General features: G+C 35.4%; 1 protein-coding gene across 2 annotated transcripts in view; it reads left to right on the forward strand.

The window, feature by feature from the left end:
• Nucleotides 1-24,734: 24,734 nt before the first annotated feature.
• LOC123865240 overlaps nucleotides 24,735-27,412 on the forward strand; it is a 63,508-nt gene continuing 60,830 nt past the window's right edge. For both annotated transcript variants that reach the window (XM_045906179.1, XM_045906180.1), the window contains exon 1: nucleotides 24,735-24,862. The gene's annotated coding sequence lies outside the window, so the exon portion shown is untranslated. The remainder of the gene's footprint in view (nucleotides 24,863-27,412) is intronic.

Below are 27,412 nucleotides of genomic sequence, written 5' to 3' on the forward strand. Positions count from 1 at the left end.
GAGGCTACATCTACTGAAATAAAGGTGAATTTGCACTTATCTGTTTGTCTTTTCGTCCGTTTAACGGATTATGAAGGTACGTATAATTTCAATTTTTACTATCAGTCAACAACAAAATTATATAGGTAAATAAAAAATAATGCACTTTTTTTTCTTGCAATAGGTTCGACGCGAAAAATCTATAGGACTTGATTGTCTTAATCAGGGCGAAACACTGTCATTATTATAAATGCCAAATTATGTCTGTCGGTCTGTCTGCTAGCCTTTCACGGCCTAACAGTTTAACCGGTTTTGATGAAAAGTTCAGACGTAACTCGCGTCCCGGAAATTGACATGGGCAACATTTTATCCCGGAAAATCAAAGAGTTCCCATGGGATTTTAAGAAAACCTAAACCTTCGCGGTCGAAGTCACGGGCATCATCTTAGCACAAAGACAAAGCGTCTGTAAAAGTTTTTTTAAATAAACAAATATACTGCGGAGCGAGCATGTTTGCTTATATGCTCCCTCCGTTTAGGTAAAAATCGTATATAATCCATAAATTTTGAGATCTCACTCGCAATTTTAGCTCCATGCGTTAAATGTAATGTCAAAAGTACGATTTTAGTTCTTAATTTACAGGTGAACCATACTTTTGACATAACATTTGACATATAGATCCAAAATGGTGAGTGAGATCTCGAAATGTGACCGTGCGTAGGTAACGCACGGTCACACAAAACGAGTATATTTTGTATGACCGCGTTGCTGCGTCACACTATGTGTCCGGGCCTTAAGAAGGTGGGTGGTGGGAAATTAAGGGGTTGGGGGTGGGCACACCAAGTACCTGTTGCTAGTTCATAACACGGTTAGGCTCATTAAAGAGCGTGGGTTCACTTAGGCGATGTGAAATGCCATATGCCCTAAATTATTTATTTGTACCTACTACATACTTGCGTTTTACCAAATGTAACGAATTTTGCTAAACACCAATTGGGGCTCAAGCCTTTTGTTGACGCGATCGTGGATTGAATCTACGTAATTAATGCGTAAAAAACTGATCAAATACATGTCCGAGGTATGGCCGATTCGTCTTGTCTTGATTGCCGCCATCGCTCGTATCCATACCTGCCGTATAAATAGCCAAATTAGGAATATTATATTAACAAGTAAGAAGTTACTCAAAAATTGATAAGCATGAATAAAATGTGTTTGCGCGAAAGTACTAATTTCGTAGAAGTTTCGTAGCCAATATTATGTTCGTAGCATGGTTCGTAGCAGAAATGTTTAGCGATACCAAAATAAAGTTTACCAGCTTAGAATTAGAATAAATAGGATAGAACAAATTGATTAGATTTTCTCTGCAGTAAAAATCCTTGAATCTGACTCCCTACTGTTTAATTACTTACAACTTTATTTCAATAAAAATACAAAAAATATTACAATCACTAATTGTCAGGGGTGTTATAAATTTTTAATTCACACTTGTCAATAGGTAGGTATGTAAGTATGTGAAGTTACTCTTATGAAGTTATTAGTATTTTTTAAGTGACCCTGTTATAGTGGGCAATCATAAACGTTAGATCGTCTGGTCATGTAATACCGTACTTTACGACGCACTTACCCGGTGTATTACATGCGTTATACCTTGCTACTATACGTCATTATAGGAATAATTCACCAATAAAATATACACTTGTGCTATGTATACCTACTATTTTCTTACTGCTTAGTACTTAGGTAGGTATACTTTCATGAAAATCTAAATTAAGAGGAAAACCATCTCGAATGACTTAGACGATTTCACCTTCAAACTAGCAATTTTGACATGTCATGACCCTCTATTGACAATTAATCAAGCAGACATTTCAATCTGCGAAATTTACGCGGACTTTTAGTATTTTGACGTAGGAGGGTAAAAGATCCAGTACATGAACGAATAAGGATTACCCTGACTTTCACCTAAAATTAAGATATATGAGAATTGTTCTATATATAATTTTTATTTTTTGTGTATCTGTACACAGTATATCAAAAAATCTAATAAAATGCGTGGTATTAATTATTATAAATTATTTTATTTAACAAAAGGATAAATTGCCAGTAAATGAACTGGAAATTTCAGTGAATGAACGAACTCTATCTAGTGCATAAACTCTCGATTCCTATTAATAAATTCTTAAGTATATTTTCGGCTTGGAATTTAAAAAAAAATGTCAGATTTTCAGTTTTTGACTTATTGTATATTTTTTTCTACATTTTGCGCGATAAATCAAAAACTCTTTTACATAATAATAATAAATAAAACCTGTTTTAGAATGTATAATAGAGCCCTTTCATATGATATTATCCCCTTTGGTATAGTTATCTTAGTTTGAAAGTCACCTAAATTTTCTGGAAAACAGTCCAAATGACTACAGAGAAAATGAAACTTAACGCCCTTGTTGCATCCAAGTCGCTGGAAGTGCAACATCAGCTACTGAATGTGTTAAGAGTAGTGAGAATAATATACCGTAACACAAGTGTCTGATGTTATCAGATTTGTTCCTTTGAGCCGAGAAGCCACATGTTCTGATGCTTTTTAGACAATCTAAGATCTCTCATTAAGTGATCCAAATAATTTTGATTGAATGGTCTAAGTTGAGATGTAAAAAAGTCACTACATCGTCACTACCTTCTGAAAGTTCTTGAAATGGTAGATTAGAGGTACTGGGTTGGGGCTGAGGTACAGATTTATCACCAGAAGTCAGAATCGTTCAAATTGCAGACTGCAAGTTACAATAGAGCCGCTTGGAACAATTTTTTTGCTGTTTCTTCTGGTAATATTCACAACGCAGAAATAATAATCATCATGGTGTTTAGATGGTTCGCGCCAAATAATAAATTTTTTTTTTAGTAAAAGTAGTTAACTATTCTTATTTGCTCATAAACGCAACGAGGAAATACAGCTTCCACATATAAAAATTGGAGTCCAGGCCTTGCTGTTAGCTGCTAATGGGTTCTCAAAGTAGCCCGAGTATGCTTGTTTTACTGGGCACAAAAGGAAAGAATGAAAGGAGCTTACCCAGTACATCTTAAAAGATCCGTTATAGATACATGCATCCTGCCATGCCTTACCTATGCCAGCCAAACATGGGTCCAGACAAAGAATATAAAAAGAAATAGTAACTTGCTAAAGGGCGATGGCAAGTTGCATAAATTAAGCAAAAAATATTCAAAGTGAGAATTGAAGACATAAGAAAAAAGACAAAGCCTACAGACACCTTGAGACATGCCCTAAAACTGCAATGCAAATGGTCATATTGTATCGATTTTTACAGATGAAAGAAGGACAGGTAGGTAGACCGAAGACGCGTTGGTCTAATGCTATTGTGCAAATCGCGAGAGAAAATTAGCTTGATAGTACCAAAGACAGAGAGAAATGGGGATACCCAAGAGGGATCCATATCCAAGAAAGAAGAATACCAGAATAAATATAAAAAAAATTCAAAAGAAAAATAAAACCGATTTCAAAATCACAAACACTAAAAAGTAAAAAATAATTTAAGTTATTGTGGTTTTTGAAGTCGGTTTTATTTTTCTTTTGAAAATTTTTTATTTCAAAATTTTTAGTGGCCCCACTGTACTATAATAATATGCCATGCCCAGCTAAAACCCTACTGTTTACTAAGCAATTACACTGATCGCGAGCAATTTGCTCTTATCCATTGAGGAGTTCTGTTCTCCATCTCAGAAGATATTCATCAGAACTTCATCAAATTTATATGGGACCACCTGCAAAGTATACCTAGCTTTTCAAAAAAAAATAATTTCCAAATCGGTCCAGGCGTCTTTGAGCAATCGGTGAACATACATTAAAAAAAAATTGAATTTGCTCTTATCCATTGAGGAGTTCTGTTCTCCATCTTCAAAGATATTCATCAGATCTTTACCAAATTTATATGGGACCACTTGCAAAGTATACCCTATCAAACAAAAAAAAATCCAAATCAGTCCAGGCGTCTTTGAGTAATCGGGGAACATACATAAAAAAAAGATACCGACGAATTCAGAACCTCTTCCTTTTTTTAAAGTCGGTTAAAAATATACTAAGATTTACTAACATGGTGTTATACCACAGAGTAGCAAACAGAGGCAAAGCTTCTAAGAAGCGAGCAAATTTTATAACTATTTTGGTAGGGTTGGCACTGGAGGATACAATTTAATTAACAATAGTTATTTGTTCAACAAGATGGTAAAGTTTGTTTTTGTTGTGATTGCCTAGTTTAAATATCGATCAATAGATCTAAATATCGATTTTGAACGAAATCAGTCAATTTAGAAAGAATTATAAATGGTGCCAACTTTTTTAAATTTTGGTTACAGTTTCCTATTTTGTGATCCCAGGGAGCTCTAAATATCGATTTTGAACGAAATCGGTCAATTAACAAAGAATTTCAAAATGGCGTCGACTTTTTTAAATTTTGGTAACAGTTTCTTATTTTGTGATCCCAGGGAGCTCTAAATATCGATTTTGAACGAAATCGGTCAATTAACAAAGCATTTCAAAATGGCGTCGACTTTTTTAAATTTTGGTAACAGTTTCTTATTTTGTGATCCCAGGGAGCTCTAAATATCGATTTTGAACGAAATCGGTCAATTAACAAAGCATTTCAAAATGGCGTCGACTTTTTTAAATTTTGGTAACAGTTTCTTATTTCGTGATCCCAGGGAGCTCTAAATATCGATTTTGAACGAAATCGGTCAATTAACAAAGAATTTCAAAATGGCGTCGACTTTTTTAAATTTTGGTAACAGTTTCTTATTTTGTGATCCCAGGGAGCTCTAAATATCGATTTTGAACGAAATCGGTCAATTAACAAAGAATTTCAAAATGGCGTCGACTTTTTAAATTTTGGTAACAGTTTCTTATTTTGTGATCCCAGGGAGCTCTAAATATCGATTTTGAACGAAATCGGTCAATTAACAAAGAATTTCAAAATGGCGTCGACTTTTTTAAATTTTGGTAACAGTTTCTTATTTTGTGATTGCAGGGAGCTCTAAATATCGATTTTGAACGAAATCGGTCAATTAACAAAGAATTTCAAAATGGCGTCGACTTTTTTAAATTTTGGTAACAGTTTCTTATTTCGTGATCCCAGGGAGCTCTAAATATCGATTTTGAACGAAATCGGTCAATTAACAAAGAATTTTAAAATGGCGTCGACTTTTTTAAATTTTGGTAACAGTTTCTTATTTCGTGATCCCAGGGAGCTCTAAATATCGATTTTGAACGAAATCGGTCAATTAACGAAGAATTTCAAAATGGCGTCGACTTTTTTAAATTTTGGTAACAGTTTCTTATTTTGTGATCCCAGGGAGCTCTAAATATCGATTTGGAACGAAATCGGTCAATTAACAAAGAATTTCAAAATGGCGTCGATTTTTTTAAATTTTGGTAACAATTTCCTGTTTTGTGATCCTAGGGATCCTCAGATATTGATTTTGAACAAAATCTATGACAGTTCAAGAAAATAGATTTTAAACACTATTTAAATTATTATCATTAACATTAAATTAAATGAAAACACGACGCGCGACGTGTACTGCAGCCCCTGAGCTTGAGCACAGGCCGAGCCGGTATAAACCGATTTCTCTCCGTACGCGACGTAGCGCCTGTGCTCACGCACACACGCGCCTCAAGCTTGTAGTAGTGTACCTATCGTAGCGCGCTTGTATGAAGCTTTGACTCTGTTCGCTACTCATGTGGTTATACAACGCAATACCACACTCACAAACACTCGTACAAACATACAACACACTCACACACACACATGGACGCACGCACACGCACTTTTGAACGGTTTGAACGGAACACGGTTTTGAAATTGAAATTGAAAAAAGTGTAAGAATTTGTAAGAAAATATTTAAAAAAGGTATATCAGCCGGTTTTTTATTCCAGCTCTTAATACATGTAAAAACGTCCAATCTGTTCATTTACTCGAGCCTTTACCCTAGTACCTAATTATATCGACCGCCCCATATCAAAACAAAGTAAATGTCATTTTTCCGAAAATCGTTTTATGTCATAAGCCTAACTTTCATAGTATGTCCCGTTGTATTGTAAGGACACCCACATTAAAGTAAAATTAAAAGCTAGTAAGTCGCTTTAACCATTTTAAAACATAGTAAGTCTTTGAACTGGCTAGGTTTTTATAGATTAATGCGCCTTACTAAGTTTTTAAAAGGAATTAGATTAAATAAAATAAATATCACCCATTATCTAAATACCATGTCAAAACAGTAAATACTTAATAATGCATTAAAACTTAAAAGTAAGATAGGAAAAGTCAATGACCTCTACATGTCAACTGTTAAAATATGGTTTACAAGGGAAATACTTTGCATACTTACATAATGTTTTTAGGGTTCCATATCTCAAAAGGAAACACGGGACCCTTATAGGATCACTTTGTTGTCTGTCTTTCTGTCCGTCTGTCCGTCTGTCGTGTCTGTCAAGAAAACCGATAGGGTATTTCCCGTTAACCTAGAATTATGGGCAGGTAGATAGGTCTCAACTCTCATAGCCCAAGTAAAGGAATAAATCCGAGAACAAATTTCGTGATTCTAGATCAACGGGAAGTACTGTATAGGTTTTCTTGACGGACGGACGGACAAATGGACAGACAGCAAAGTGGTCCTTTAAGAGCTCCGTTTTTCATTTTGAGGTACAGAACCCTAAAAAAGAAAATGATGCACATGTAATGAATAAATGTGTTGGCCAGTCTTCACACTAAAATATTTAAACCCCTTTAATTTAAAAACTGTCATAGCCTAGTGGTTAGAACGTCCGCCTCCTAATCGAAGGTCGGGGGTTCTAACTTTTCAGTTATGTGCGTTTTAAGCAATTTAATATCACTTGCTTTAACGGCGAAGGAAAACGTCGTGAGGAAACCTGCATACCTGCAAGTTTTCCATGTTCTCAAAGGTGTGTGAAGTATGCCATTCCGCATTGGACCAGAAAGAACTACGGCCTAAACTTCTTTTGAATTTAAACCACTTACTAGGTTTTGATCTGAGAAAGAAATTTGACATTAATTGACAAAATTGAGAGACCTAAGCTTGTATAAGAACACAGAAGTGTCATAATTCGTGTTCACTTTGCCTAACGTCTCTCAGAGAGCAGAGAGAGATTTAAACTGTTTCTTATAATCACTGGCCATATTTCAAATGCGAAAGTGTGTTTGTTGGTTTAATATTCAATCACGCTGCAACGGAGCAACCAGTCGACGTGGTTTTTTGCATGGATACATTTAAAGACCTTGAGAGTGACATCTCTCTCCGCATCGTATTCTTTATTGCTGAGGGTTGTGACCTCTTTCCATTATTCCTACATCTAATGGTAGGTTTTCTTGGGATAATAATGCAGTGGGTTCAAAGAGCCTACGGAACTCGACTAGAAAAACGAGATTTTGACACTTAGGTTTAACGGTTATGAATTAGTTATTAATATCAGTGATAAAATTGATTAGGGCTGTCAGGTAAAATGACATTTATCTCGGAAAATCAAAGAGTGTCCACGAGATTTTTTTCCAAGTTTGCGCTACTAATTACATATATTATGAAGAGGAAAGGTTTGTTTGTTTGTTATCGATAAACTCTGAAACTACTGAACTACTTGCACTAAAGACATAATCATCAACATCAACCGACAGACGTCCACAGTGAACATAGGTCTTTAATAGGGTCTTCCACATGCTACGGGTTTGCGCCGCCTGAATCTTTGCGCTTGCGCTTGACGACAATCATGCTTTAAAGAAAGCAATGATGAGGTCCAAGTTGGAGCACGCTTACCTAGAAGATGCCTATTCACTCTTGGCTTGCAGGTATCTAAGGTATATATGGCAGGAAACACGGCCGCCGAAATGGCGTTCCAACCTTTAGGCTCTCCCCATTGCCCGCAGCATGAATCTGAGCTTTCTTATGAGACCCATGGTTATATTATGTACATATAATATCTCATAAGAAAGCTCTAACACACAATCCAGCTAAGTAAGTCCAATTTCGAAAAAAGCTAGCTAGCCGACAAATCTAACTCAGGCAGCCTTCGGGAACCTTCGAGATGTCTCTGTCCAAAATTCCTCAATGCTTGAAGAACAGTCTTTGAATAGTGCATATTGTCAGTGATGAAATATGGATCCGAAATATAGGTCTTTTTTTTGTACACAGGAAATGCCTGATGCCCCTCCGTCATGTGGGGCTTGCACCAAACTTGCACTACTACGAAATCCATTTCGGAACACGGCACCCGGAACGAGGCGCGCTATCTCCTAACATAGGTATAATACCTATTTAGAACACTTACTATCTGTCATCATAATCTATGACAACCTCCGAGTATTTACCTGGTAAAACCGTAACTTTAGAATAAAATTTAGTATATAAGCAGGCTTCATTTAGAAATGAAAAAATCCCTATTTTATTTTTCAACGATTATAAACACAACTTTCATTCAAAAATAATAAGCTTAAATTCATTTTAAATAATATTTTGCGACGAAATGACGCGCACAGTCCTTCCGCCATGACAGTCCAGTGGACACTGAATTCCATAGAGCGCCTGCAAGAAAATAAATAGCACAGGAAGTTTTTTGGTTAGTTTTAGATTATTTAAGAAACAAAAAACATTTAGTATAAAACTAACAGTTAAAATTGATTGCTAAACCTAAACATATCATTTTCTGGAGGTTGGCTTCAAAGTATCAAGATGTTAAAGAAAACTTTTACAGAACAAGTTGCGAACAGCAATGTTTTCAACTTGGTTTTTTTTTTTATTGGGATAATGTATACTAAATAAAAAGAGGCCCTTATAATCTTCACAAACTGAAGTTTTTAATTGCATGTATTTAATAGCTGTTAATGCTTTAGAAAAATAAACAATTTACTTCAAAGTACAGCATTTTTGCGATTTGTCAAATAGCAATTACCTTAAGAAAAGCTTCTGTGCTAGAATAGTTACAACTGAACTAGATGACACCCGCGACTTCATCCTCGTGGATTTGGTTTTTTTTTTGAAAATCCAATGAGAACTGTGATTTTCCAGGATAAAAAGAATTCTATGGTCGTCTCCAGGATGTAAGCTATCTCTGTACCAGGTAGATAATGTTCGCGACTTTATCTACGTGGATTTAAGGTTCTCCAACCTTTCGTTACCCGTAAGAAGACATGGCCTTGTACATGTCTTGTACTTATAAAAGGTTTCTACTGTGTTGCTCTAGTTTTATGGATTTCATTAAGTGGTTCGCCCACAAAAGAATAACTTGCAAAGTAAGTAAAAAGTAACAAAGGTTGGCTCTGTCGATATTTTCATTGTTGCAGAATGTTTTGACATAAAAAAGTCATGTGAAAGTTTTCTTCATGTAACCTTTGTTATAGGTAGGTATATATTTTCAGGACAATTGATTGTATGGATACTTTAGCAGAGTGAGTGAACTATTCTAAAATTGTTACTACTGTCTAAATAACTCATCTCGGTTCATTAGTTTAGGAGCTACGATGCCACAGACAGATACACAGATACACAGATATACACGTCAAACTTATAACACCCTTCTTTTTGGGTCGGGGATTAAAAATTGTACCTATATCTTGAAACTTAAATGCAATTTTCCGTATCAGTGAAAAAATTTTTACTAGTTATATCTAGATATACCTACCTTATTATCTCTACCCAGTACCCATATTATAAATGCGAATGTGTTTGTTTGTTGGTTTGTCCCTTGATCACGTCGTAACGGAAGACCAATGGATTGACGTAATTTTTGCATGAATATGGTTAAGGAACTCGAGAGTAAGTAACATAGGCTACTTTTTACCCCGGAATATCAAAGAGTTCCCACGGAATTTTTAAAAACCTAAATCCACGCGAAGTCGCGGGCATTAGCTAGTTGTTTATAAAAATACCATAACTTTACCTAATGTGGGCTATAAAATAATCTACTTTAAATATGAAATCAAAATAATGAGGCATTTAGAAACTATTGCTAGCTAAGTATGCTCCTCGACTTTTATTTTTGCTATAAATATTACGACGTTCGTGTTTTTGCAACGTCACAATTTTTACACAATGGAGCCGGTGATGTAAACTAATGACCTATCACATTATCTGGGTTAGGTCAATAAGTCCTGGTTACATGCCAGAAAACTCTTCACAGAAGAGCCACCCGGCCTCGTTACTGATTTGCCACTAGTTATTACTCGCGGTAATTTTCTTCTAATAATAAAGTTGAAAACTAAAATACGACTGCGATCGTCTTAATAAACGCTGAAATATTAGAGTAAAATTGTTTTTCTATCGCTCGGTAGGTATATTTTAATCATAGTTGTTCTAATTTATATTCATGAGCTCAAAATTTTCTCTTCTTTCGTTTGACATCAAACTTTGATTTTACTAAATACCTACTTCTAGTACTGTAAAAACTATTTATTTTCATTATCATACCACGTACAGATCCAATCTTGTACATTTTCTAGTATCCTTAGGACCTTATATTTTGAAAATATTTGCTTAAATTTGGGTAAACAAGTTCCCGAAATGTTAAATGATTTAATTACAGTTTCACCGTGATTTCACTGGTTTGGATGGTGCAAATTGCCTTTTTAATGATGTCAAAATTCGTACAAGAGTTTGTTGGAAACTCAATTTGCTGGCTTCAACCTTGCTTCAACGTGTTCCCGGGTTTCAGCTTGATTTTCTACACGTTGCTGTTGGTCAAAGCATAAGGTAAAAAATGCAGTTCGTGCTTTGAAATATCACAATGAATGACGCCCATGGCGTCATGACTCATGTTGATAGTGTGCAAGTGGTCAAACCTGGTAAAACTTAGTCAGCCTTGGTCTTTACCACTAAAAATGAGCAAAAGCACATACGAAACTTTTAGCATTGGAGTTAAGTAACTACTTACCTACTTTTTACCGACTATCTAAATGCAATCGATCATTAAATTCGCGCGTTTTTATTGACTACTAGCCGATGCCCGCGACTTCGCCCGCGTGGATTTAGGTTTATTGAAATCCCGTGGGAACTCTTTGATTTTCTGGGATAAAAGTAGCCTATGTGCTAATCCAGGATATTATCTATCTCCATCCCAAATTTCAGCCAAATCCGTCCAGTAGTTTTTGCGTGAAGGAGTAACAAACATACACACACACACATGCAAACTTTCACCTTTATAATATTACTAGCTGATACCCGCGACTTCGTTCGCGTGGATGTAGGTTTTTTGAAATCCCGTGGGAACTCTTTGATTTTCCGGGATAAAAAGTAGCCTTTGTGCTAATCCAGGATATTATCTATCTCCATTCCAAATTTCAGTCAAATCCGTCCAGTAGTTTTTGCGTGAAGGAGTAACAAACATACACACACACACACACACACACACACACACTGACACACACACACAGACACACACACACACACACACACACACACACACACACACACACACACACACACACACACATACAAACTTTCGCCTTTATAATATTAGTGTGATTTCGATGTTGTATCCCGTTTTGTCGGTTAAAAATCTCGCTGCTTTCCGAATCTACACAAAGCAAGGAAGACTAAGTTTTTTCGAACATGTGCCCTGCCCATTGCCACTTCAGCTTCACCACCCACGTTGCTATATGACGGTTACTCTTGTTCTCTTATGAATCTCTTCATTTCTGATTTCTGATCACTTAGAGAAACTCCAAGCATAGCTCTCGCCATCGCCCGCTGAGTGACTGAGCCTTTTTATGAGGCCCATTTAGTTTGTTTGTTTAGTTAGTCGATTTTGCTGGAAATTAAAGTGGATACCAGAGACCTAAGTTCATCTAGGTCTCCTGTATCCATTATGATTCTTACCGCAAATTCTACTGAATTTGGATTTTACAAGAATTGAATATTATCTCGGCGGCAAATGATTTTAGATCTTCCTATGCATTGATATAAAGTTTAATTTCGACGTTGACTTTGTAATACCTGTTGCTTGATCCATTTAAACGTCGGCAACGATGTTAGCACTCGTATATATATCTAATTCAGGGTATTTCGGAGCTATGTAAATCTGGTTGATTCGTTTTTCTTAACTCGCAACGAAAAAGTTCCGGAAGTGAATACGATAAAAGTACTTATTATGAGTATGTAAACATAGTATGAATTTCTGTATCTTACTAGCCGTGATGCCATTGGTTTGGGCGGTGGTTTAGTAGTAGGTAATGGGTAGTTTTAAAATATTTATTTATAGAGTTTTTTTCCTGCTAATAATATGTCACTCCATAAAGCTACAGTCCAGTTAAACTAACATTAAATTGTTTCCACGTATCTTTCTGGTAATCCCCAACCGAGCTTCATCCGACAGAGGTTAAGACAGGTCATTGCGGCAATCTGCCGAAGTGTGCGAAATCAAACAAAATCAATCTCAATCTCTTCACCTTATTAGTCAATAATGCGGAGAGATGGAGATCTTTGCTCTTTGTTATTTGATAAAGAAGGAGGAGGTTCTCAATTGGACAGTATGTTTTTTTTACATACACGTTAATAATAAATTAATGATTTAATAATAAATGATGTTTATCATCAGATATTTTCGTAATATAAAATATCAGCGTCTCAACCGCAAGAGTCCACTGTTACATGTTAGATACAGGTCTCTTCTAGTTCTCCTACGACTTTTTTGATGTCGATGTGTTAACTTGTTTATCTAGTGGAGCGCAGGCTTACCGATGGATTAAGCAACCGTATCGGCCTTAGAATTCAGAAAATGTATTAAAGTGGTGCGCAAATCCATAGAATTGAGCATCACCTTTATATGGATCTATCGATATATCTTTTAACAAATATTATCTGGGGCATTACGAGAACTATTACTGCGCTTCACGATGCTAGTCGGCTCCAGTCAACAAGGCATAGAATTTAATCCCCAATCCGCAACAGATATTCAGGTATTTGCTTTAACATGACAAGCAGTGAAAGTACTTTTGACCCAGTTTCGTATGTGACCTCAAGTGAAGATTGAAGGCGTGCTTATACACGATTTATGAGGAGCATTGAGGACCAAGGACTAGGAAATGGGTCATCTTCGGCTTTATTTCTAAAGTAGGGAGTAACACTTCTAAATTTATTACCGAAACATACTTAAGTACACTTTTAATACTTAACTATAACTTTACACTTTCTTATACACTTTTTAATACTTAACTTAGTAAATAAGTTTGACGTGTGTATCTGTCTGTATTTGTCTGTGGCATCGTAGCTCCTAAACTCATGAACCGACTTGAATTTAATTTTTTTTGTTTGAAAGGATGGCTTCATCGAGAGTGTTCTTAGCTATAATTCAAGAAAATCGGTTCAGCCGTTTGAAAGTTATCAGTTCTTTTCTAGTTATTTCTGTAACCTTCGCTTGTCGGGGGTGAATTATAAATTTTTAATTTACACTTGTAATTTTATAATAAGTAGTCTAACATAGAGATTGGCAAACAAGTGACGTCATGAGGGTCAACTCAAAATTCCGAAAACACGCTTTCCAAAAGTTGAGTTGACGAGGGTCATGACGTGACCGTGGCAGCTGGCACATGACCCAAGCTTATGCTTTAGTGATGAAACTTCGGCGTAGTAGGGATTTAAATTCTGTGCTATTTTGGATCATAGATTATTATTTTTAATTAACGACGTAGGTATTTAAAAAAAATATAGAATTAAAATATATTTAAATAATATAAATAATATTCCACATCCAGTAAATACAATGCTATTGGACTGATGAATGACTGTAGCTCTAGTAGGTAATTTATAGTTTTGATAAAATACCTGACAAAATAATGTACCTACCTAAGTTTGTATGCAGGATATTGAGAGATTTATCAAGTCATTTTAAGGTTATTCTAACACCAATAGAGGTGTTATAGGATTTCCTGCAATTTATAAGTAAAGAATCAAGTATTTTCTAAATTTTATAGAAATCTCAAATCTAATAGGCGTCCAGAATGAAGCTTTGCTTGGGGGCGAGCCCTCTAAATCGTTGAATAGGCTTAAATTGTAGACATAGATAGGTATGTAGATTCGTTTAAGAATTTTATTATTTCTTAATTATCTCCGCGAATTATAATTGGATTTACTAGGCATAATTAAGAAATTAAGTCGGCTTAGGTTACACAAATTATCCCTAAAGTCGTTTACCTTTTTCCTGTTATAACCTCGGCCCCGAACATAATAATTAATGACTGCTTTCATGTAAAATTGCTAAACTCATTTTTCATACCATTAACCCTTTCGACGGCTCAATAAAAATAATTTGTTTTAATAACGCAGAGACTTTTGGCCTATTTAAAGAACTTAGGGAATTAATAATAGAGCCCTAACAAATATAAGCTAGGTAGTTTTTTTTTTGCTTTTTAGGGGTCCGTACCTCAAAAGTAAAGACGGAATCCTTATAGGATCACTTCGTTGTCTGTCTGTCTGTCCGTCTGTTCGTCTGTCGTGTCTGTCAAGAAAACTTATTTAATTACCTATTAGATTATATTTAGTGAATGACGATCTCAATGGCAGTTCATAAAATCCTTGAGTAAGAGAAACCGTGAGTTTACATTGATGAAACATTAATTACACACATGAAAACATGTTTGAAGAAGAACTTATTTGACATTTCAAGCTGACAGAGAATTTATCAGATTTTCAGCGGTGCAAATGGAATAACAAAAGTCTTCGTCTTTCGCTAGTGTTCTGGTTACACCTGTATATTTAGATTGTATGTTTGTTTTTATATTACAGTTAGAGATGGTTATTAAGTTCTCCGAAGATTTCCACTATCTGTTAGTAAGAGTCGTTTAAGTCCACAGCAAATCATCTCGCGTCGAGATTGCATTAGAGAAGTTACTCGCGGCCGCGGAAGCGGTTGATTATCCACTTTCACGACGGAGTTGAGATGAAACTTTAAATCACTTGCATTTGCGCAATTTAAAAAGCAATTCCTAAGTTCATTAGTGATTCAACTTACCTTAACTTACACAGAATTCAAATTCAAAATATTTTTATTCAATTAGACTTTTACAAGTTCTTCTGAATCGTCAAAAGCATCTACCACTGGTTCGGAATGCCTTTCCTACTGAGACGTAAAGTAATGTAAAAAAAAACAGAGTCGAAATAATATTATCAAGAGAATACATATTAGGTTGAGATCTATAGAGCGCACTTTGACTTGCTAAGATTTAAGACGTTGTTAAAACGAGACAACGGCATAAATCTGTCTCGTTTTAATTGAAACTTAAGTCTGAGCAAAGTCGAAGTGCGCTGTATAGATCTCAACCTTAGATTCAATGTCGCGACATTTTGTAGAACCTTCGTAGCAGCTACGCTTCGTAGCAGTTTCGTTAGGTAGCGCAAAAATATTGGAAACTTTATACTCGTTGCTTAGGTTTATTAATGGTGCCTCCAGGTATATACGCTCCCATAGATCAGTATAATTAATAATTATATACGCTGAGTTAACGATTATAATCATTAAATGTTAATGATAACAAGAATGGAAAGGTTAACGTGGTTTTCGAGGTATGCACTGTATAAACTCAACATAAATGGCTAAATTCAATGCCATCGGCGTCGGGCACACGTGTCCAATTACCAATTAGAGTAAACGTTGTTTAATAAAGGTAATACTTGCGGGTTATAAATATTTTAATTTGTTACACTTTACAAGTAATAAACAGAGTAAAACAAAATATTTACATGAATTACTCAATAAATTCTTGAGGTAGGTACATATAAGTAAATTACAGTTGTAACATAGAAGTAATCCTAGCGCCTAGTCTGCTAAGCCGCACTTGGCCAGCGTGGTGGACTATGTCTAAACCCTTCTCGTTTTGAGAGGAGTCCCGTGTTCTACAGTGAGCTGGCAATCGGTTGTTGTTGACGACGATGATCCTAACGCGCTCCCCAGCGCCTTCCATACAAACGTAGTTTGATTCTCATTTGAATATTAAATATTCAAACTCAATGAAATTTTGTAAACACGTTCTAAACGCAAATATTTGTGTCTGTACTGTTTAAAATTAAGTTAAGTTTTGCGAAATACAACTTTTTTCCACGAGAGGAGCCTTCAACAAAAAAAGACGGAAAACTCCGCGGCACTGCTGCTTTCCACTGATACTTTTTATTCGAGTTTTCTTTTCATTAAATTTAATGGCCAAATAAAAATGCAAATTGGCTACGGAACAGGGTGGGTCTAAGGTTTCGCAATTAGTCACATCTGACGCCGTCTGGCGCGCGTTTTACCTCACCTTACGTAATACACAATACTGGTACATGTATTTACCAGCATGTGCTACGATGATTTCAGTTTCCAAGGCAGAAAACAGCCTAGTGGTTAACACGTTGTTGGGGGTTCCAAGGTTCGATCCCAGCACGCGTTTTACTTTCCGAAGTTTAAGCTTCAAAATCACATGCTTTAACAACGGTAAAGGAAAACATCGTGTGAACACCTACATCCATGAGAGTTCTTCATAACATTGTCAAAGGTATGTGAAGCCAATCCGCACTTGACTAACCTAGTGTATACTATAGCCAAATACTTCACATTCTGAGAAGAAATCTAAGCTCAGTAAAAGCCGAAAGTACTTGTGACAGTTTGTTTGCATTTTTTTTCTATTCCTATTTCTTTCAACGCTCACTAAGGAAGAATTTTCATTATCACTGAAACAAATACGGCGCGGACTGCGGATTAGCTTATTATCTACATACTATTTAGTATATATCGATATTTTGCAGGAAACTGTCATTAAACTCAAACTCAAACTCAAATTATTTTTATTCAATTAAACTTTTACAAGTGCTTTTGAATCGTCAAAATAATCTACCACTGGTTCGGAATGCTGTTCCTACCGAGAAGAACCAGCAAGAAACTCGGCGGTTGCTCTTTTCAAATTTACAATTTACAATAATATGCCATACTGTATACAAGCAATTGCAGCGCCGTGTATTGCTGGAGCGCATCAAATCCAAGCTTTTTTGTCATTTACATAATCTTCGATTGTATAATAAGCTTTTTTCAGGAGCATACTTTTAATAGATTTTTTAAACTTGTGTAAAGGCAAGTCTAAAATTGATTGTGGAATTTTATTATAAAATATTACACTCATTCCCACAAACGATTTTCCAACTTTCCTGAGGCGGAGCGTAGGATATGCGAGCCTATCACGGTTTCTAGTTTGCCGGTCGTGGAAATCACCGATTTTTTTGTAACTATGAATGTTTTGTCGTACAAAAATTATATTAGCGTAAATATATTGAGAAGCTACTGTAAGAATACCTATTTCCTTAAATTTCTCTCGTAGGGAATCGCGCGGTTTTAAATTATAGATTGCGCGTATTGCCCTTTTTTGTAAAACGAAAAATTTTCCAATTTCTGCCGCTTTACCCCATAGCAAGATTCCGTAAGACATAATACTGTGAAAATAGGCAAAATATACAATTTTTGCAGTTTCCACATCAGTTATCTGTCGAATCTTTCTAACAGCGTAAGCAGCAGAGCTGAGTTTACCAGCAAGTGTTGATATATGGGCGTTCCATTGAAGCTTTGCATCTAAAGTTATCCCCAGGAACACGGTAGTTTCTTCTACTTTCAACATATCATTATTTACCATTAAATTAAAATCATTTGCCGTCTTAGTATTGGGCAATGCGAATTTGACACACTTAGTTTTCTTTGCATTTAAAAGCAAATTATTAACAGTAAACCAATGAGTAACCTGCGATATGGTTCTATTTACATCGTCAAAATTATTATAATTTCTATCGACTTTAAAAATCAATGACGTATCATCAGCAAATAGTACAATATCGCAAGTATTTTGGACGAAATATGGTAAATCGTTTATATATACCAAAAACATGAAGGGACCTAAGATAGAGCCTTGTGGAACACCCATTAGTGAGGCTGATCCGGATGACTTCACATCATTTACACATACAGTTTGTATACGATCACTGAGGTAGGACGCAATGAGACTAAGCGCAGAGTCTTTGATTCCATAGTGGTTCAATTTAGCCAAGAGAGTCTCATGCGCAACGCAATCGAATGCTTTAGACAAATCACAGAAAATTCCAATAGCATTCTGTGAGTTCTCCCATGCATCGAATATATGCTTTAAAAGCATTGCGCCCGCATCGATTGTTGATCGACCTTTAGTAAAACCATACTGCTCCGAATGAAGTAATTTATTCAGATTAAAGTGCTGGATCAGTTGGTTGAGCATAATTTTTTCAAATATCTTGCTAAAAGTCGGTAAAATTGAGATTGGCCTGTAATTATTTGGGTCAGTTTTACTACCCGATTTAAAAAGAGGAATTAATTTACTGTATTTCATAAGATCTGGAAAGGATCCTGAATCTACGGACTCATTAAAGATTAGAGCAAGATATGGAGCAACAATATCAATAATATTGCTGATTACTTTTACTGAAATTCCCCATAGGTCTCCTGTTTTTTTGTACTGTAGCGATTTGAATACTTTAACAATATCATATGGGGTAACGTGTTCAAATTTAAAAACACTCAGAAACATTGCTCCTTAGAAGAGTGTAGGCTTCCGCTGGCGACGAGTTAAGGGAACTGGTAGTGGTAACTGGAATGTTTCGAAAAAAGTCCTCAAATACGTTTGCTATTTCTAAGTCGGAGTCAGTAATATGGTTGTTAATTTTAAGTTCCAATTTATTATTTTCCACTTTACGTTTCCCCGTTTCATCTGTGATGATATCCCAAGCTGCTTTGATTTTATTATCAGAATTAATAATTTTCTGTTTTATGTAAATTGACTTAGCTTGTATGCAAACATTTCTAAATAATTTTGAATAATTTCTTACATACTGAACAAATGTTGGAGTATAATTATATTGCTTTTCTGCATACAAGTCAAACAGCTTGTTCCTACTTTTATAAATGCCAGCAGTAGCCCACTCACTAAATTTAAGATTTTTACTAAATTTAAGATCACTGAATGCTTTAAGTAATGGCTCATCATGGAGCCGAGCCCTCTACCTAAGCTGTCAGAAATAATTACAGTTTGTTTTATTGGCTTAGTTGAGGGATTTATATTGTCTGATGAAGGAACCTTTGTGACATCTATGCTACACTGCTCTGGGCAAGTATCTGCTTTCACAGGGAGCACTGTAGGGCTATTTTGGCAAATTATAGGTACATTTGGAAAACAGTCATACCTATTTGTTAATGACTCCAAACGAGCCATGTTATAGTTACTTAATGTTAACAATTGGTCCGCTGCCAGTATTTGCTCATGGACCTGTTTTTGTGACAGCTCGTATAGGTCGGTAACTTTATGAAGAGACTGAGTCAATTTGGAAATTTCATCATTTAGGGTTTGAACATCCACATCATATTTATTCTGCAGTTCTGTTAAGGATATGCAACAAGCATCAAGCTTATTCACTAATTGGGAACGTTCCTTTTGTAATGATGAAATATTTCTTGCATAGGTTTTATGACATTTTGTCAATCTTTGTGTTTTCCTGATAATTTTGTTAAGTTTAATATATTTTTTTATTTTATTATGGCTATTTAAGTTTACTAAGTTATCTTTCCGTAGTGGGTTAGTATCTCTAGCACAAGGACTGTCACATGTCAGGTCAATGGTCACTACTGGCGCTATTGAGGATGAAGTGAGTAGTTCGTCATATAAATTATTTGTGTTCTTTGCTTCATAACTTTGCAATTGAGACTGAAGGTCGTCAATTGTTTTCTGAGCCCTACTCAATTCATTCTCTAACATAGAAATCTTGCTAAGAGCCTCATCGTATGTTTGGATGCACTGATTGAATGAGCCAACTGCATCCTGGAGTTGGTCCCGTTCCTCGAGTACCAGAGTATGTACTTTGTTCAAGTCAGCTAGTTCAGCCTTTAATTGAGTGTTCTTGGCAATAATGGCTCTTAACTCAACTTCACTGTCCTCTTGTTCCTTCAACAACTGTTCATTTAGCTGTTTCAGCGACTTCAGTTCCCGGAGGGCAGTTTTTAGTTTCTCTTGCTCCTCAATTACTGCTGCCCTCCTGGTTGTGGGTGCCATTGTGTGTATAAAATCCTGAAACACACCAAATAATATATGTGAGTGAAGGAAAATAGAAATAAAAGTTTACAGATATGGAGACAGAATGGTCTTAGAAAACAGAGAAAAAAGGACAGAGATTCACAGACTTAGAGAGATAAAATTTATATAAATAATTTGGTATGTCTACACCTACACTAACTGCACCAAAAGATTATATCATAATATGGTGTGCACTTTGTACCTATTTACTTTTAAAAGTTATTATTTAGCGATAGACTTAGTATTTATTATGTGTTGTGTAATGTTAGTATTGTCTGAGGCAGTAATCGTTATTCTCCAACTATACTTCCACTGTTTGTCAAGTAAGTGGAGAAAGGTTTTTGCCTATTGTGAGGATGGACGTGACTCGATGTTATCGAGAAAATGAAGAGTTGTGAGTAAGTATTGTGTAATGTTAGTGTTGTCTGAGGCAGCATTCGTTATTCTCCAACTATACTTCCACTATTTGTCAAGTAAGTGGAAAAAGGTTTTTGCCTAGTGTGAGGAGGGGCGTGGCTCGATGTTGTCGAGAAAATAAGAGAGTTGTGAGTGTAGTACCTAACCTAATTATGTAAAACAACATTCAAGTACATAAAATATAAGATTAAATTAGGTACTAAAAGCAATACTCCCCCGGTTAAAGCAGTTAATTTTCAAACACCCGGCAGCCGCCCTCTGTACTCGAGTCCTTTGTCTGGTTGTGTCGCTTATTTATAGTTGCATGTCACGATTTATTTCAATATTTGAAACCACTTTATCATTAATAACAGTTTCACGCTGGTTTTTCACATATTTCTATTTAAATTTACTTAAAGTTAAATTAAATATAAGGAACAGCTGATTTTGCGACATGTCAGCTTGACGGTTGCGTTCCGTCAAGCTGAACTTCATGAAAATACTATCGACCCTCATCATCATCATCGTCTGCCCGTCGTGCTGCTTCAGAACTTGCTAAAGGATCTCCTCTCAGAATGAGAAGGGTTTAGTCATAGTCTATCCGCTGGCCAAGCGCGGATTGGCAGACTTCACACACCTTTGAAACATCATGGAGAACTCTCAGGCGTGCAAGTTTCCTCACGATGTTTTCCTTCACAAAGGCTTCAAAATGCTTCAAATAGTAGCTATCAATAGCCATAATCACACGAATATTATAAAGGCGAAAGTTTGTGTGTGTGTATGTGTGTGTGCGTGGGTGTATGTTTGTTACATCCTTCACGCAAAAACTACTGGACCTATTTGGCTGAAATTTGGAATGGAGATAGATAATATCCTGGATTAGCACATAGGCTACTTTTTATCCCGGAAAATCAAAAAGTTCCCACGGGATTTCAAAAAACCTAAATCCACGCGGGCGAAGTCGTGGGCATCGGCGAGTATAGTATAAAATAGTAACCATAAGATTACCTTAAAATAGTAGCTTGCTATCGATAGCAATATAACACTAAGTGCTAAGTATTCGAGTAATAACCTATTAATATCCAATTGTGCACCAAGGCCTCACTTTGTAATGAGATTACGAGTGACATTTCCATAGAGCTGTGTTTACATGTAGCGATAAATTGTAACTATACAAACATCCTTCTCTTAATATTAATACCAGCTTTTTTTACTTTATTCTTCGTAAAATTTAGGAACCTTTTTTCCGAAGTGATCACAAATTACTTAATTATAAGTAAATAAAATAATTTTAATTTGATTGATCTTTACTTATTCATGTAGGTGTATGCCTTTAAAAAATGATTAAGTACTCAATAGATTAATGGGTGGTAATGAATTGAACGATGTAAAATAATGTTTATCAGTGACGCGGACGAAGAAAATGGTATCTCTAATAGAGATCTTTTCTAGCCTTGACTTTATCTAAATTAGAATTCAAGCGAGCCGACCCTTAAAAGAAAGTGTAATCTATGAAGAATTATAGTGAAAATTAAATTATAGTTAAAATTAAAAAGAATATAGTATTTTATTCCATATAGCGACATATACAAAAGTGAACTCAAGAATCTTATAATCTATCCATATGTATGTTAATAATAATAATTATTTATTACTCGAAATACACGCACCTAATTTACCATGTTGCTTGACAAACACAGTCGTTTTTGCATGCAACTCTTTCTTTATTGTTATTCAGATACAAGTTAGCCCTTGCTGCAATCTCACTTGGTGATAAGTGATGATGCAGCTAGTGTAGTGGAAGTGGGCTAACTTGGAAGGGTATGGCAGTTTTCATAAAATCCAAATTTCTATAACTTTCCTATGCGCCATGCGGCATCATACCGAAACGCTTAGTCGCATGGCAGTACGGCTTTGTTAGTAATAGCCAGGGCCGGGATCTGTGACCAGTGCAGACCTGAATGGTGAGCCCATTTAGAAATTATAAATTCATAAATTGACCTAACCGGGAATATAGCCTAGAATTTACGATTTAAAAGACGGACAATAGCGATGACCAGCATCGGGACGTCTGCGAAAACGTAGGTATAGTTCACAACATAAATAGTTACAAGGGAACCTCTGTGTGTAAAAATTCAGTTTTCTACATGTACCTATTTCGCTGGTTTTCTATGTCCAAAGGTTTGAGCTGGGCACCGATGAGTCATTCAGTGAGTGAGTCAGGAATTTTCATATATACACCTGCCATGTAAGAATGTGGGTCGGGAACGGACTTCTTGGCAGAATTGTTGTTACGTCATTAGCGCGTGACGAGCCTTTCAGGCGGGTTGAGCTGCCACATTGGTACTTAAAAACTCTAGAACTATAAAATCTGAACAGGTGCACATAAATGAGTTTAGTTAATGTCGATTTGATTGCTACAAACGTGATTGAACGATGAAAATAAACAGAATAGGTACATCACATTGCGCCGTTTTGTTTACATTTCCATAAATAACGAAAACAAAATTTACATGTTAAGTATCTGATCCTAATTCGAACAAATATTATTATAATCACCAATTAGTAGGTGCTTGAGGTTTTTTTCGCTCGATTCAACAGGCTTTTCCGTAATCAATAAACTAAGTAGGTACATTTTCGAAGAGTATCCATTGTACCTATAACTGAATTAATAAAAATAAAATAAAAAATAAAAATATTTTATTTCAGACAGTATTAAATTGCGTCCATAATTTTATACAAATTAAATTAAATTACGTAAAATATTATGAATGCGAAAGTGTGTTTGTTGGTTTGTCAATCACGCTGCAAAGGAGCAACAACCTAACGTAATTTTTTGCATGAACTTATTTAAAAAAAGGGAGAGTCACATGGGCTTTTGTCTCGGAAAAATAAAGTTCCCACGGGTTTTTAAAACCTAAATCCACGCAGACGAAGTGCGATGATTGTCTAGTAACACATAATTTATTAGTTCATTTATTAATCCCGGGCATTTTATCTATAATTAACTTTTAAGAAATTAAATATCACTTGCTTTAACGGTGAAGGAAAACATTGTGAGGAAACCTGTATATCTGAAAGTTATCCATACGGTTCTGTCTTTAAGGTCTGTGAAAATCCGTACTTGGCCATCGTGGTGGAGTTTGGCAAAATCATTCTTATTCTGAGAGGAAAACTGTGCTCAGTAGTGAGCCGGCAATGCTTGATGATGATGATTGACCATTAATGTAGGAGGACTTTCCCTATTGAGTGTAATCTGTTGGACATTTTTTGTAGTGTAGGTACACATTATAATATCTATAGCAACTGAAATATGGAATAGCTCTTATGAATAGAAAGAATAACAAATGGTTTGAAAGTAAGCAGGTACAAGTAAAGAGATCAACTAGCTAAGATAACTTCGTTTAAGCGTACCGGAAGAAGGTTTTCCTTTCAGATTCCATCTGCAGGTACTCAAAGATATCCGTCTGTAGTAGGTAGGTTCCTAAAACCTGAGCCTATCTTTAATTTGAAATTAGTTTATGTTAAAAATACCCAATTTTTATAAAAAGACTTCTTATTTTCCTTGAAATTTTCTTCTATAGAATTTTCCGGATAATATATAAATGAGAGTGAGTGAAATTTGCAAGGCGTCTATATTTGGGTTATTCTACTCAACCAACAGATCAAATTGATTAATAATAATCCATACTCCCGTAGATACTAATTTTATAAATGCGAAAGTGTGTCCGTATATGTGGTTGTCTGTCTGTCGGTCTACCTGTCTGCTAGCTTTTCACGGCCCATCCATTTAACCAATTTTGACGAAACTTGGTAGAGATAACGTGCATCCCTGAGACGGACATATCTCAGGCTATGTTTATCTTACAGAATTTTGAAAATCATAGGCATCATCTTACTTACTTAGTCATTTATGTATACATTGAATAAAGTTCCCATCTGAAAATTTTAACTTAATAGAGCTTATTTGTAAAAGCTTCAGTCAATGCCCAGATTTTACTCTTTTATTTATTGTTTTCATTGATTAGATACTTCATTACCATATGAAACTGTTATTATGCGGTTTAACAAGGAATTTTCCCGTCATGATGAAATTGGAAAACTGTTCTTTATCACTGTAGGATTAAAAAGTCAAATTGTGTGTCGCGTAAGCGAAATCGAAGGATCTATTAAGCAGAAAAGGATTCTTTTCCCTCGCATCTACTAATATCCTACCGATTTCCCAGTCTACTCCGGACCGTGGTGAAGGGCGGGCGTACCGTGCGTTTCCCTGTAAGTCCGTGTAATGAATTCAGCTTTCTAAGTGAGATATCAAAACCTTGTTCCAGTGGTTTGTAGCTTGGACTTAGCGAGATCGTGCGTGATTATTTCACGGTAAGTTTACTGTAAAATTTCCAAGGTTGAATGTACTCTGTACCTGTTGCATTGGCTTCAGGCTCAAGATGACAGATTACAGAATGATTACAGATAACAAAATTCCACGTTTATTTCGCAAATGTACAACGCGGTGATGAGAAATTAGTAAATATTTATGTTGATCTACGTGACGCGTATCTACCGTTGGTGTTGTTTTATTTATTGATTCATTTTTGGATTGATACAACGAGGAGATTTTTGTTTTGATAATGCAAATTATTAATTTTACATTGAATTCGATGAAATTATTTGGGATAATTTATCAATCGTAATTACATATGAATGATAATTTTGCCTAATTCGCTTCAAGATATATTTTTAGTTTTTAGTAGGCAGCATAAACTTGCCTACGAAATTTTTATGCTGTCTTTGTCTTATAAATCCTAATAATATTATAAATGTGAAAGTGTGAATGTTTGAATGTTTGTTACTCAATCACGCAAAAACCACTGGACGGATTTGGTTGTGGAATGAGATAGATTATACCTTGGATTAACACATAGGCAACTTTTATCCCGGAAAATCAAAGAGTTCCCGCGGGATTTTGAAAAACGTAAATCCACGCGGACGAAGTCGCGAGCATCAGCTAGTTCCTTATTATAAAGTTTTGCTTTTTTTCAAAGTTTTATTAAAAATGGACCATTGTTTACTTTTTGATTGTCAATGGTTTAATTAGACAAATAAGTTAACGTAATTTTAATTTATTAATTACGTGAACTTGAAATCCTACGCAACCTTCCCAAGCCCACAACAAACCCGGCCGGGTGTTCTTATTTTGTATTTATATTATTATTTAATAATCAAATGATTTTCCATTCACCATCATCATCAACCCATCGCCGGCTCACTACTGAGCACGGGTCTCCTCTCGGAATGAGAAGGGTTTAAGGCCATAGTCTATTACGCTGACCAATTATTTACTTCTATATGTTTTGTAAGCGCCGATTTTTCATTCGCCAAATATTTATTTGATGATATTTTACTAATTTAATTTATTTCATAGTTTACGATACTTTTGACGTTTAGACAGTTTTTGTATTGAAAATGTAATTTCTAAAATTGTTTCAAAACTCATTAGATAAAGTTTATTTGTCGATTGGAATAAAAACAAAATGTTAGTCAAAACTTTTATCACAATCACTGGTTTAGCCTGCGGAAGACCACAGCTCTAGCAGGACTTACCTTAAGCCTTTCCGTAGCCAAGGATCAGGAACCATAAGAACGCATTCTCAAAACTAAGAACTTTGAATAGATTTAAATGATCTGCTATTAATGACCGTTTAAACAGCGTACCTATATTTTTTGTAAATATAAATTTTTAGTGATAAGTTTAAACCTTATTTCAAACTGCGGAATATAAAATATTATATAAATATCGCTCACCCTACTTTTAAATGTATCTGTTCACACTTAGATGTAATATTATTGCATCTAACAGTGTGAACAGTGACATTTAAAAGTAGGGTGAGCGATATTTATGTAATATTTTATATTCCGTAGTTTGAAATAAGGTTTAATGTAAATATACCTATATATCTGCAATTTATAAATAGAACAAAGAAGTAAGTTGGTACGACTTTAAATGAATTAGGATTAGCAAGCTAAAATGGAAACGGGCATTCAAATCATGATTGTCACAGAACCAACGGCCGATGATATATGGTCTGGAATTAAGACCGCGTACCGGTAAGCGTAGTGTAGGTTGAACTTTATAGCTCGTTTGACCGATGATCTCAAGAAAAAGGTTGAAAGCGGGCGGATGAGAGGCGAAAGCCTGTGTTGACACGCTTCAAAAGGTCTATAGCCAGCCGTGGACGCAATTAGGCTTATGGATCATACAGAATCTATATAGATGGATGGATAGATTACTGTAAATATAATAATTAATAATAATAATCTCGCCTTGGCTAAATATATCTGTAATGTGCGAAGTAAATTGTTGTAAAGTTAATTGATCTTCGCAATAAATGAAACGTGAAATAGGGTTCTCACGCTCGATTAATAATGTGGTATGTTCGAATATCCATCAACTCAATTGGATACAACTCTTAATACTTAAGTAAGTACTTGCCTTTTAGTATTTCCGCTTTATCTTGTTACTACTATACAAATTATACACGTACAGAAGGAAACATAGGATTAGTTACTACGAGTATAATCCCCTAAAATTTTTTGATCAGTTTTGGTTATGCCATATATCTGTTTGGAAGTTTAGAAATTAAAAGCTAACACAGAGACAAACGCGGTTTGTGACCATGTAATAATTGGTAGGCAAGACAAAAAATGACTTAAGAGATTATTGGCTATGCTGGTTACTTTATTACTCAACGATTATAGAGCTTACGACTACATCTCATAATAAGGAAGAAGTTTTCTTCCTTATTATGAGATGTAGTCTTCTTGGAAGAGACATGGGCCAGACTTGAAATAATTTAGAAATAATAAATTCCCGAACAGATACAATATCCAAGGAAGAAGTTCTTGAAATTGATCTAGACTAGACCTGAG

This window comes from Maniola jurtina, chromosome 5 (genome assembly GCF_905333055.1).
Source record: "Maniola jurtina chromosome 5, ilManJurt1.1, whole genome shotgun sequence".
Lineage (NCBI taxonomy): Eukaryota > Metazoa > Arthropoda > Insecta > Lepidoptera > Nymphalidae > Maniola > Maniola jurtina.